The following is a 12955-nucleotide window of genomic DNA, read 5'->3' as shown; positions in this document are numbered from 1 at the left end:
AAGATAAGGAACAGGTGTGGGAAGACTAAATGATGATTAGGGGAATAGGAACAGCTGGGAGCAGGAACGGAACGATAGAGAGAGGAGAGAGAGGGAGGGGGAGAGAGAGGGATAGAAAAAGGGAACGAACCTAATAAGACCAGCAGGGGGAAACGAACAGAAGGGAAAGCATAATGACAAGACAATCTAAGACAAAACATGACAGAAGTAGCTAGGAAGTTTACTAGATAGCTACAGTAGTTGCAGTGGTAAACTAACAGACTTGCTTGTGTAGCTAACCAAACCATTAGTCCTAGCTTGCTAGTGTAGCTAACCAAACCATTAGTCCTACCTTGCTAGTGTAGCTAACCAAACCATTAGTCCTAGCTTGCTAGTGTAGCTAACCAAACCATTAGTCCTAGCTTGCTAGTGTAGCTAACCAAACCATTAGTCCTAGCTTGCTAGTATGAAAAACGAAATCAAAAATACTGTTTTAAAAACTTTTGCTGTCAAAAGCAGATCAAGCAAAACATGTAAAAATTAACTATAGCCATTTAATTCTACCGGGCAAATATACAGTGCATTACAGGGAAATAATTTATAATTTTTAAATCGGTATTGGATTGTTAGCTAACTTTACTGCTATCTGCTAGCTTTTGTCGATGCTGTTTTGATTTGAACGTGTTGTCCTTGGGGAGCTCATGCTGGGGATTTCCTCTGAGGTTCCCCAATCATAGTATTGTGACGACCCTGGGTTTATAAGCGTGGAAATCGACTCTGCCGCTTGAGCATGGTTTTGCAGCACAGTCGAGAGCGCCGGACCTCGGGCTCGAAGGTCGAGGGTTCGAGACCTGCTCCCTGCTGTTTCATTACAGTATAGTGCTTCCTATAGAACTTTGTAGTATACTCAAGAATACTATACTCAACACTGTAGTATCCCTTGATTGATTACATTTAATTTAACTATTTAAAAACACAATACAACCGCAAAGAATAATGAGAACAACACAAAAAAAGTTTAACCTATATATTTCCATTGTAGTCCCAGTTCAAACATGTTACCCACATGAAAAACGACTATATTATGGTCTAAATACTGTAGTATAACTATATTTGCACTAAACAAAAATATAAACGCAACATGCAACAATTTAAAATATTTTATTGAGTTACAGTTCATATAAAGAAATCAGTCAATTTAAATGAATAAATTAGGCCCTAATCTATTGATTTCACATGACTGGGAATGCACATCTGTTGGTCACAGATGTCTGGTGAGTATAGAGGCCATGGAAGAACTGGGACATTTTTAGCTTCCAGGAATTGTGTACAGATCCTTGCGACATGGGTCTGTGCATTATCATGCTGAAACATGAGGTGATGGTGGAGGATGAATGGCACGACAATGGGCCTTAGGATCTCATCACGTTATCTCTGTGCATTCAATTTGCCATCAATAAATTGCAATTGTGTTCCTAGCTTATGCCTCCCTATACCATAATGTTACAGCCACCATAGGGCACTCTGTTCACAACCTTGACATCAGCAAACCGCTCACCCACATGACAACATACACACTGTCTGCCATTTGACAGTTACAGTTGAAACCGGGAATAATCCATGAAGAGCACACTTCTCCAGCGTGCCAGTGGCCATCCAAGGTGAGCATTTGCTCACTGAAGTAGGTTACGAAGACAAACTGCAGTCAGGTCAAGACCCTAGTGAGGACGACCAGCATCCCTGAGACAGTTTCTGACAGATTGTCCAGAAGCTCTTTGGTTGTGCAAACCCACTGTTTCATCAGCTGTCCGGTTGGCTGGTTGCAGACGATCCCATAGGTGAAGAAGCCGGATGTGGAAAGGGAAAAGGGGATACCTAGTCAGTTGTACAACTAAATGCCTTCAACTGAAATGTGTCTTCCACTTTTTACCCAACCCCTCCGAATGAGAGAAGTGCGGGGGGCTGCCTTAATCAACATCCACATCTTCAGCACCCGGGGAACAGTGGGTTAACTGCCTTGCTCAGAGGCAAAATTACAGATTTTTATCTTGTCAGCTTGGGGATTCGATCCAGCAACCTTTCGGTTACTGGCGCAACACTCTAACCACTGGAGGGGCTGGTGTATCCCCAGCACAAGGTGCACCTGTGTAATGATCATGATGTTTAATCAGCTTCTTGATATGCCACACCTGTCAGGTGGATGGATTATCTTGGCAAAGGAGAAATGCTCACTAACAGGGATGTAAACACATTTCTGCAAAAAAAATAGATAAATACACTTTTTGTGCATATGGAACATATTTTATATATATGCCATTTAGTAGATGCTTTTATCCAAAGCGACTTACAGTCTTGTGTGCATACATTCTACGTATGGGTGGTCCCGGGGATCGAACCCACTACCCTGGCGTTACAAGCGCCATGCTCTACCAACTGAGCTACAGAAGGACCACTTTTATGTTAGCTCATAAATCATGGGAACCACACTTTACATGTTGCTTTTATATTTTGTATAAAAGAGGAGAAGAAGAGGACTCACCATTTTTTTTGTATAATTGATATTGGCTCCTAATGACTGTGAAATGCTAGGGGCTCAGTCAAGCAGCAATTTTGAGTCTATTGATCTGTTCTACTTGGCACTTGTACTGTTAATGGACACCTGTTAATGCTAACTAGGCTTGTTTTATTGCTATGCTTGATACTTTTGTTAGCTTTATTTTGCTTACTTACTTGCCATGCTATGCTATGTAGCCTTTGATAAATTAGCCTGCTGCAGCATGCTATTGAACCCCTTTCTGGCCATTCATTGTTAACTGCTGCTATATTTATGCATAGGGTTACAAATGTATATGCTTATTGCATTTATATTTTCATTGATTATTGCCATTAATAACAGCCTATTAATTGTGTATGTTCATTGCTGTTATTGTCCGTTATTATTTGCATCTTTCTGTCTCCTTTTAGATAAACCATACTCTACACAAAGCCAACTAAGTCTCCATTCAAGAAAAGTCTCATTTCAACAACGGTCAATCATTCTCTGCCCTGTATCATCTCCATTACCTGAATCTATAAAGACTCTTAAACTGAACTGCATCTCTGCCTCCACCTGCTCTTTAACAGGAGTCCCACGGTAGATGGGCATCACCATAACCCTCACCTAAACCTCAGTTACAATCGTGTAACTGAAGAATATTGTGACAGGCTCAGAACCAAAGTTTTGGTCAGTTTCCCTTTATTAGGGGAGGACATGCAGGAAATGTATAAAGGCACGCCTTTGTCATGTTCAGGTGAGAGCGTTCTACTTGGAAGGGCCTTTGTGTGTATAGGCTGTACAGTGTTGGGGATGTTGGTTTATTTCTGTACGCAACCATTTTGTGACCATGCTGTCTTGAAGAAGGAAGTCCACTCGAATTTCAGTTTTGGTTGTGGGTTAAAAATGTCCGTAACTGATAAAAATAAAAAGCTGACTTGTTGGGGAAGACATTTGGTAGGGTACACAGTGGGGTTACTTTGGATTAAGTAATATAAGCAACGCAGGTGTGAGATTTTAAATCCTCATGTTAATGTGGATCAGAAAAGGGATACTGTTGACTCTTCTTTGGATGCTGTTTTTACCATACATGAAATGCGTTCAGCCGTAATAGGCTGTGAATATACAGCCCCAGGTCATGATCAATTGTGCTATGGAATGTTTAATCATCGACCTGATGAGGTCATACATGCTCTGCTGGTATTATTTAATAAGATTTGGAGTGATGGGGTTATACCTTCTGGTAGAAAATGTGCAGTAATATTGCTGGTGACACTGTCTGTGATTTATTTAGAAGGCAAAAGGGTGGCTACTTTGAAGAATATCAAATATAAAATACATTTTTGATTTGTTTAACACTTTTTTGGTTACTACATGATTCCATGTGTTATTTCATAGTTTTGATGTCTTCACTATTATTCTACAATGTAGAAATAGAAATGTATATATATATACATATACTGTATACACTACCATTCAAAGTTTGGGGTCACTTAGAAATATGTCCTTGTTTTCCATGAAAACATACATGAAACGCGTTGCAAAATGTATAGGAAACATAGTCAAGACATTGACAAGGTTATAAATCATGATTTTTAATGGAAATAATAATTGGCTAATAAAAACTTGGCTTTTGCCAAAGAATCCTCTATTTGCCACAATTACGGCCTTGCAGACCTTTGGCATTCTAGTTGTCAACTTGTTGAGGTAATCTGAAGAGATTTCAGCCAATGCTTCCTGAAGCACCTCCCTCCCATAAATTGGATTGACTTGATGGGCACTTCTTACGGTCAATCTGCTCCCACAACAGCTCAATAGGGTTGAGATCCGGTGACTGTGCTGGCCTCTCCATTATAGACAGAATACCAGCTGACTGCTTCTTCCCTAAATAGTTCTTGCATAGTTTGGAGCTGTGATTTGGGTCATTATCCTGATGTAAGAGGAAATTGGCTCCAATTAAACGCCGTCCACAGGATATGGCATGGCGTTGCAAAATGGAGTGATAGCCTTCCTTCTTAAAGATCCCTTTTACTTTGCACAAATCTCCCACTTTACGACCACCAAAGCACCCCCAGACCATCACATTGCCTCCACCATGCTTGACAGATGGCGTCAAGCAATCCTTCTGCGTTTTTCCACTTTTTCTGCATCTCACAAATGTTCTTCTTTGTGATCCGATCTCAAACTTAGATTTGTCTGTCCATAACACATTTTTCCAATCTTACTCTCTCCTGTGTGGGTGTTCTTTTGCCAATCTTTCCTTTTATTGGACACTTTTTCACTTTATCTTTGCAACTCTGCCTAGAAGACCAGCATCCCGGAATCGCCTCTGCACTGTTGATGTTGAGACTGGTGTTTTGTGGGTACTATTTAATGAAGCTGCCAGTTGAGCACTTGTGAGGCGTCTTTTTCTCAAACTCTAATGTACTTGTCCTCTTGCTCAGTTGTGCACTGGGGCCTCCCACTCCTCTTTCTATTCTGGTTAGAGACAGTTTACGCTGTTCTGTGAAGGAAGTAGTACACAATGTTGTACGAGATCTTCAGTTTCTTGGCAATTTCTCGCATGGAATAGCCTTCATTTCTCAGAACAGGAATAGACTGACGAGTTTCAGAAAAAGGTTATTTGTTTCTGCCCATTTTTAGCCTGTAATCGAACCCACAAATGCTGATGCTCCAGATACTCAACTAGTCTAAAGAAGGCCAGTTTAATTGCTTCTTTATTCAAAACAATGATTTTCAGCTGTGCTGACATAATTGCAAAAGGGTTTTCTAACGATCAATTAGTCTTTTAAAATTATAAACTTGGATTAGCTAACACAACGTGATATTGGAACACTGGAGTTGGGGCTGAATCACTGGCTTACTGGGGCTCTCTCATGCCGTCCCTGGAAGGGGTGCGTCACCTGAGTGGGTTGATTCACTGTCGTGGTCATCCTGTCTGGGTTGGCGCCCCCCTCCCCCCCCCCCCTCAGCCTTGTCACAAGATGGTAAGTTGGTGGTTGAAGATATCCCTCTAGTGGTGTGGCGGCTGTGCTTTGGCAAAGTGGGTGGGGTTATATCCTTCCTGTTTGGCCCTGTCCGGGGGTGTCCTCGGATGGGGCCACAGTGTCTCCTGACCCCTCCTGTCTCAGCCTCCAGTATTTATGCTGCAGTAGTTTATGTGTCGGGGGGGCTAGGGTCAGTTTGTTATATCTGGAGTACTTCTCCTGTCCTATTCGATGTCCTGAATGAATCTAAGTGTGCGTTCTCTAATTCTCTCCTTCTCTCTTTCTTTCTCTCTCTCGGAGGACCTGAGCCCTAGGACCATGCCCCAGGACTACCTGACATGATGACTCCTTGCTGTCCCCAGTCCACCTGGCCATGCTGCTGCTCCAGTTTCAACTAACCTGAGCCCTAGGACCATGCCCCAGGACTATCTGACATGATGACTCCTTGCTGTCCCCAGTCCACTTGGCCATGCTGCTGCTCCAGTTTCAACTGTTCTGCCTTACTATTATTCGACCATGCTGGTCATTTATGAACATTTGAACATCTTGGCCATGTTCTGTTATAATCACCACCTGGCACAGCCAGAAGAGGACTGGCCACCCCACATATGCTCTCTCTAATTCTCTCTTTCTTTCTCTCTTCGGAGGACCTGAGCCCTAGGACCGTGCCCCAGGACTACCTGACATGATGACTCCTTGCTGTCCCCAGTCCACCTGACTGTGCTGCTGCTCCAGTTTCAACTGTTCTGCCTTATTATTATTCGACCATGCTGGTCATTTATGAACATTTGAACATCTTGGCCATGTTCTGTTATAATCTCCACCCGGCACAGCCAGAAGAGGACTGGCCACCCCAATTAAGGTGTCACCAACCTCCTGTGGTGGAAATGTGTTCTTTGGAGTGATGAATCACGCTTCACCATTTGGCAGTCCATCGGATGGGTTTGGTAGATGCCAGGAGAATGCTACCTGCCCCAATGCATAGTGCCAACTGTAAAGTTTGGTGGAGAAATATTGGTCTGGGGCTGTTTTCATTAAACACAAGCATTTTCTACATCTGCAAATCTGTGTAAGCAAACAATAAACTTTGATTTGATTTACAGTATACTACAGTCAAAAATGCAAAAAGACTACATTAAAGTCTGCAAAAGCAATAAATGAAATGCCATAGAATACTACAGACGTACGCAAAAACATTACAGTGAATATATTATATACATGAATTAATACTGTAGTATTTAACCATAGTAGTATACTTTCATGTGGGAAGATCTGGGATTGGTTTTGGGAATGTCCCCAGAATAGAATCTTCTGGCGCTTGGATAGCAACACTATCCTGTGACTGTCCTCTTCCAGTCAGCCCAGCTAGACACACAGTAATCCAAGAGATTTTCACTGAGATCCGACGTTTGGCCAAACCGTCTTGCAGTTGAGATTTGTCATGCAGGTGAAAGAGGACCCAAACGCGACTTAACAGAAACAGAGTTTATTAATGTTCAAAACGGAATAACAGAAATCCTCTAGATTTGTAGAGGGGAAAACAACTGGAGAAGCGGCCACAGACTGCAGGTCGCTTCGGGTAGGCGCAGGCCGTAGTCGACTGAGACACCTGCTCACACGCAGCGTCTGATGAAGGCACAAAACACGACAGGACAGGGTGATACACAATCACGGCAAAAACACGACAGGACAGGGCGAAACGCAATCACAGCATGGTGAATACAATACGAGGAACCGACGGGACAGGAACGGATCACAAAGGAATAAATAGGGACTCTAATCAGGGGAAAGGATCGGGAACAGGTGTGGGAAGACTAAATGATGATTAGGGGAATAGGAACAGCTGGGAGCAGGAACGGAACGACAGAGAGAAGAGAGAGCGAGAGAGTGAGAGAGGGAGGGGGAGAGAGAGGGATAGAAGGAGGGAAAGAACCAAACAAGACCAGCAGAGGGAAACGAATAGCATGGGGAGCACAGGGACAAGACATGACAATAAATGACAAACATGACAGTACCCCCCACTCACCGCAGCGCCTCCTGGCGCACTCGAGGAGGAATCCTGGCGGCAACGGAGGAAATCATCGATGAGCGAACGGTCCAGCACGTCCCGAGACGGAACCCAACTCCTCTCCTCAGGACCGTAACCCTCCCAATCCACTAGGTATTGAGGCTGACCTGTCCCCGAGAACGCATGTCCATAATCTTATGTACCTTGTAAATAGGTGCGCTCTCGACAAGGACGGGAGGGGGAGGGAAGACGAACGGGGGTGCGAAGAAAGGGCTTAACACAGGAGACATGGAAGACAGGATGGACGCCGAAGATGTCGCGGAACTCATTTACTATTTCGCACAGCGACAGGATTGACGACCTGGGAGACACGGAACGGACCAATGAACCGCGGAGTCAACTTACGAGAAGCTGTCGTAAGAGGAAGGTTGCTAGTGGAAAGCCACACTCTCTGGCCGCAACAATACCTTGGACTCTTAATCCTGCGTTTATTGGCGGCTCTCACCGTCTGTGCCCTGTAACGGCAAAGTGCAGACCTCACCCTCCTCCAGGTGCGCTCACAACGTTGGACAAACGCTTGAGCGGAGGGAACGCTGGACTCGGCAAGCTGGGATGAGAACAGAGGAGGCTGGTAACCCAGACTACTCTGAAACGGAGATAACCCGGTAGCAGACGAAGGAAGCGAATTGTGAGCGTATTCTGCCCAGGGAGCTGTTCTGCCCAAGACGCAGGGTTTCTGAAAGAAAGGCTGCAGTATGCGACCAATCGTCTGATTGGCCCTCTCTGCTTGACCGTTAGACTGGGGATGAAACCCGGAAGAGAGACTGACGGACGCACCAATCAAACGACAGAACTCCCTCCAAAACTGTGACGTGAATTGCGGGCCTCTGTCTGAAACGGCGTCTAACGGGAGGCCATGAATTCTGAATACATTCTCAATAATGATTTGTGCCGTCTCCTTAGCGGAAGGAAGTTTAGCGAGGGGAATGAAATGTGCCGCCTTAGAGAACCTATCGACAACCGTCAGAATCACAGTCTTCCCGCAGACAAAGGCAGACCGGTAATGAAGTCTAAGGCAATGTGAGACCATGGTCGAGAAGGAATGGGGAGCGGTCTGAGACGACCGGCAGGAGGAGAGTTACCCGACTTAGTCTGCGCGCAGTCCGAACAAGCAGCCACGAAACGGCGCGTGTCACGCTCCTGAGTCGGCCACCAAAAGCGCTGGCGTTTCAGACGCAAGAGTGCCTCGAACACCGGGATGACCCGCTAACTTGGCAGAGTGAGCCCACTGAAGAACAGCCAGACGAGTGGAAACAGGAACGAAAAGGAGGTTACTAGGACAAGCGCGCGGTTACGCAGTGTGCGTGAGTGCTTGCTTAACCTGTCTTTCAATTCCCAGACTGTTAACCCGACAACACGCCCATAAGGAAGAATCCCCTCGGGATCAGTAGAAGCCACAGAAGAACTAAACAGACGGGATAAGGCATCAGGCTTGGTGTTCTTACTACCCGGACGGTAAGAAATCACAAACTCAAACGAGCGTAAAAACAACGCCCAACGAGCTTGACGGGCATTAAGTCGTTTGGCAGAACGGATGTACTCAAGGTTCTTATGGTCTGTCCAAACGACAAAAGGAACGGTCGCCCCCTCCAACCACTGTCGCCATTCGCCTAGGGCTAAGCGGATGGCGAGCAGTTCACGGTTACCCACATCATAGTTGCGCTCAGATGGCGACAGGCGATGAGAAAAATAAGCGCAAGGATGAACCTTATCGTCAGACTGGAAGCGCTGGGATAGGATGGCTCCCACGCCTACCTCTGAAGCGTCAACCTCGACAATGAATTGTCTAGTGACGTCAGGAGTAACGAGGATAGGAGCGGACGTAAAACGTTCTTTTAGAAGATCAAAGCTCCCTGGGCGGAACCGGACCACTTAAAACACGTCTTGACAGAAGTAAGAGCTGTGAGAGGAGCAGCAACTTGACCGAAATTACGAATGAAACGCCGATAGAAATTAGCGAAACCTAAAAAGCGCTGCAACTCGACACGTGACCTTGGAACGGGCCAATCACTGACAGCTTGGACCTTAGCGGAATCCATCTGAATGCCTTCAGCGGAAATAACGGAACCGAGAAAAGTAACGGAGGAGACATGAAAAGAGCACTTCTCAGCCTTTACGTAGAGACAATTCTCTAAAAGGCGCTGTAGAACACGTCGAACGTGCTGAACATGAATCTCTTTTGACGGAGAAAAATCAGGATATGTCAAGATAGACAAAAACAAAAATGTTCAGCATGTCTCTCAGAACATCATTAACTAATGCCTGAAAAACAGCTGGCGCATTGGCGAGACCGAACGGCAGAACCCGGTACTCAAAATGCCCTAACGGAGTGTTAAACGAGATTTTCCACGTCCCCCCTCTCTGATGCGCACGAGATGGTAAGCGTTACGAAGGTCCAACTTAGTAAAGCACCTGGCTCCTGCAGAATCTCGAAGGCTGATGACATAAGGGGAAGCGGATAACGATTCTTAACCGTTATGTCATTCAGCCTCGATAATCCACGCAGGGGCGCAGAGTACCGTCCTTTTTTAACAAAAAGAACCCCGCCCCGGCCGGAGAAGAAGAAGGCACTATGGTACCGGCGTCAAGAGACACAGACAAATAATCCTCGAGAGCCTTACGTTCGGGAGCCGACAGAGAGTATAGTCTACCTCGAGGAGGAGTGGTCCCCGGAAGGAGATCAATACTACAATCATACGACCGGTGAGGAGGAAGGGAGTTGGCTCGGGACCGACTGAAGACCGTGCGCAGATCATGATATTCCTCCGGCACTCCTGTCAAATCGCCAGGTTCCTCCTGAGAAGTAGGGACAGAAGAAACGGGAGGGATGGCAGACATTAAACACTTCACATGACAAGAAACGTTCCAGGATAGGATAGAATTACTAGACCAATTAATAGAAGGATTATGACATACTAGCCAGGGATGACCCAAAACAACAGGTGTAAACGGTGAACGGAAAATCAAAAAAGAAATAGTCTCACTGTGGTTACCAGATACTGTGAGAGTTAAAGGTAGTGTCTCAAATTTGATACTGGGAAGATGACTACCATCTAAGGCAAACATGGGCGTAGGCCTGTCTAACGGTCTGAAAGGAATGTTATGTTTCCGAACCCATGGGTCCATGAAACAACCCTCAGCCCCAGAGTCAATCAAAGCACTGCATGTAGCACCCGAACCGGTCCAGCGTAGATGGACCGACATAGTAGTACAAGATCTAGATGAAGGGACCTGAGTAGTAGCGCCACCAGTAGCCCTCCGCTTACTGATATTTCTGGCCTCTTACTGGACATGAATTAACAAAATGTCCAGCAACTCCGCAATAGAGGCACAGGCGGTTGGTGATCCTCCGTTCCCTCTCCTTATTCGAGATGCGAATCCCTCCCAGCTGCATGGGCTCAGTCTCAAAGCCAGAGGAGGGAGATGGTTGCGATGCGGAGCAGGGAAACACCGTTGATGCGAGCTCTCTTCCACGAGCCCGGTGACGAAGATCTACCCGTCGTTCTATGCGGATGGCGAGAGCAATCAAAGAATCCACATCTGATGGAACCTCCCGGGAGAGAATCTCATCCTTACACCACTGCGTGGAGTCCTCCAGAAAACGAGCGAGCAGCGCCGGCTCGTTCCACTCACTAGAGGCAGCAAGAGTGGGAAACTCAATGGAATAATCCGTTATGGACCGTTCACCTTGGCATAAGGAAGCCAGGGCCCTAGAAGCCTCCCCACCAAAACTGAACGGTCAAAAACCCGAATCATCTCCTCTTTAAAGTTCTGGAATCTGTTAGAGCAATCAGCCCTTGCCTCCCAGATAGCTGTGCCCCATTTCGAGCCCGGCCAGTAAGGAGTGAAATGATTTATTAAGCAACCCGAGCTCTCATCTCTAGAGTATGTGTGGGGTTGGAGAGAGAACACAATCTCACACTGCGTGAGAAAGGAGCGGCACTCAGTGGGCTGCCCGGAGTAGCAAGGTGGGTTATTAACCCTAGGTTCTGGAGGCTCGGCAGGCCAGGAAGTAACAGGTGGCACGAGACGTAGACTCTGGAACTGTCCAGAGAGGTCGGAAACCTGAGCGGCCAGGTTCTCCACGGCATGGCGAGCAGCAGACAATTCCTGCTCGTGTCTGCCGAGCATGGCTCCTTGGATCTTGACGGCAGTGTAACGAGCGTCTGTAGTCGCTGGGTCCATTCCTTGGTCGGTTCCTTCTGTCATGCAGGTGAAAGAGGACCCAAACGCGACTTAACAGAAACAGAGTTTATTAATGTTCAAAACGGAATAACAGAAATCCTCTAGATTTGTAGAGGGGAAAACAACTGGAGAAGCGGCCACAGACTGCAGGTCGCTTCGGGTAGGCGCAGGCCGTAGTCGACTGAGACACCTGCTCACACGCAGCGTCTGATGAAGGCACAAAACACGACAGGACAGGGTGATACACAATCACGGCAAAAACACGACAGGACAGGGCGAAACGCAATCACAGCATGGTGAATACAATACGAGGAACCGACGGGACAGGAACGGATCACAAAGGAATAAATAGGGACTCTAATCAGGGGAAAGGATCGGGAACAGGTGTGGGAAGACTAAATGATGATTAGGGGAATAGGAACAGCTGGGAGCAGGAACGGAACGACAGAGAGAAGAGAGAGCGAGAGAGTGAGAGAGGGAGGGGGAGAGAGAGGGATAGAAGGAGGGAAAGAACCAAACAAGACCAGCAGAGGGAAACGAATAGCATGGGGAGCACAGGGACAAGACATGACAATAAATGACAAACATGACAGATTGCTTAAGAATCAGAACTGTCTGTTGAAAAAATTATTTTATTAATGTCCATCTGGCAGTCGGTTTATTCGGATTCTTTGCAACTCAAAACAGTGTTTATCCAGATTTGGGGAGAATTAACATGCAGTGCCTTGCAAAATTATTCAGCCCACTTGGATTTCTTTCACGTTATTGTGTTAGAAAGTTGGATTAAAAGGAATTTAATTGAAACATTTCTGTCAACAATCTACTCAAACTGCACTAATGTCAAAGTGGAAGAAAATAAATGTTTATCCTGAAAATCTCCCCAGTATTTGTCAAGCCTACTCATACGATGATGCTGCCACCTCCATGTCTTGGATTTACCACAAACATAGAGCTTGTACATTTAGGTCAAAAAAAATGTATTTCTTTGTTATGTTTTTTTTGCAGTACTACTTTAGTGCCTTGTTGCATACAAAATGCATGTTTTGGAATATTTTGTATATTTGTGTTATTCTTTTCACTGTCATTTAGGCCATTATAGTGGAGTCAATACATTGTTGCTGAGCCATCCACAGTTCTATCTCATCACAGCCATTGAACTTGGTAACATCGCTGACCAGTTTCCTTCCTCTCCTGCAGCTCAGT

Source organism: Oncorhynchus gorbuscha, linkage group LG01, assembly GCF_021184085.1.
Source record: "Oncorhynchus gorbuscha isolate QuinsamMale2020 ecotype Even-year linkage group LG01, OgorEven_v1.0, whole genome shotgun sequence".
NCBI lineage: Eukaryota > Metazoa > Chordata > Actinopteri > Salmoniformes > Salmonidae > Oncorhynchus > Oncorhynchus gorbuscha.
This window is presented reverse-complemented; position numbering follows the sequence as displayed.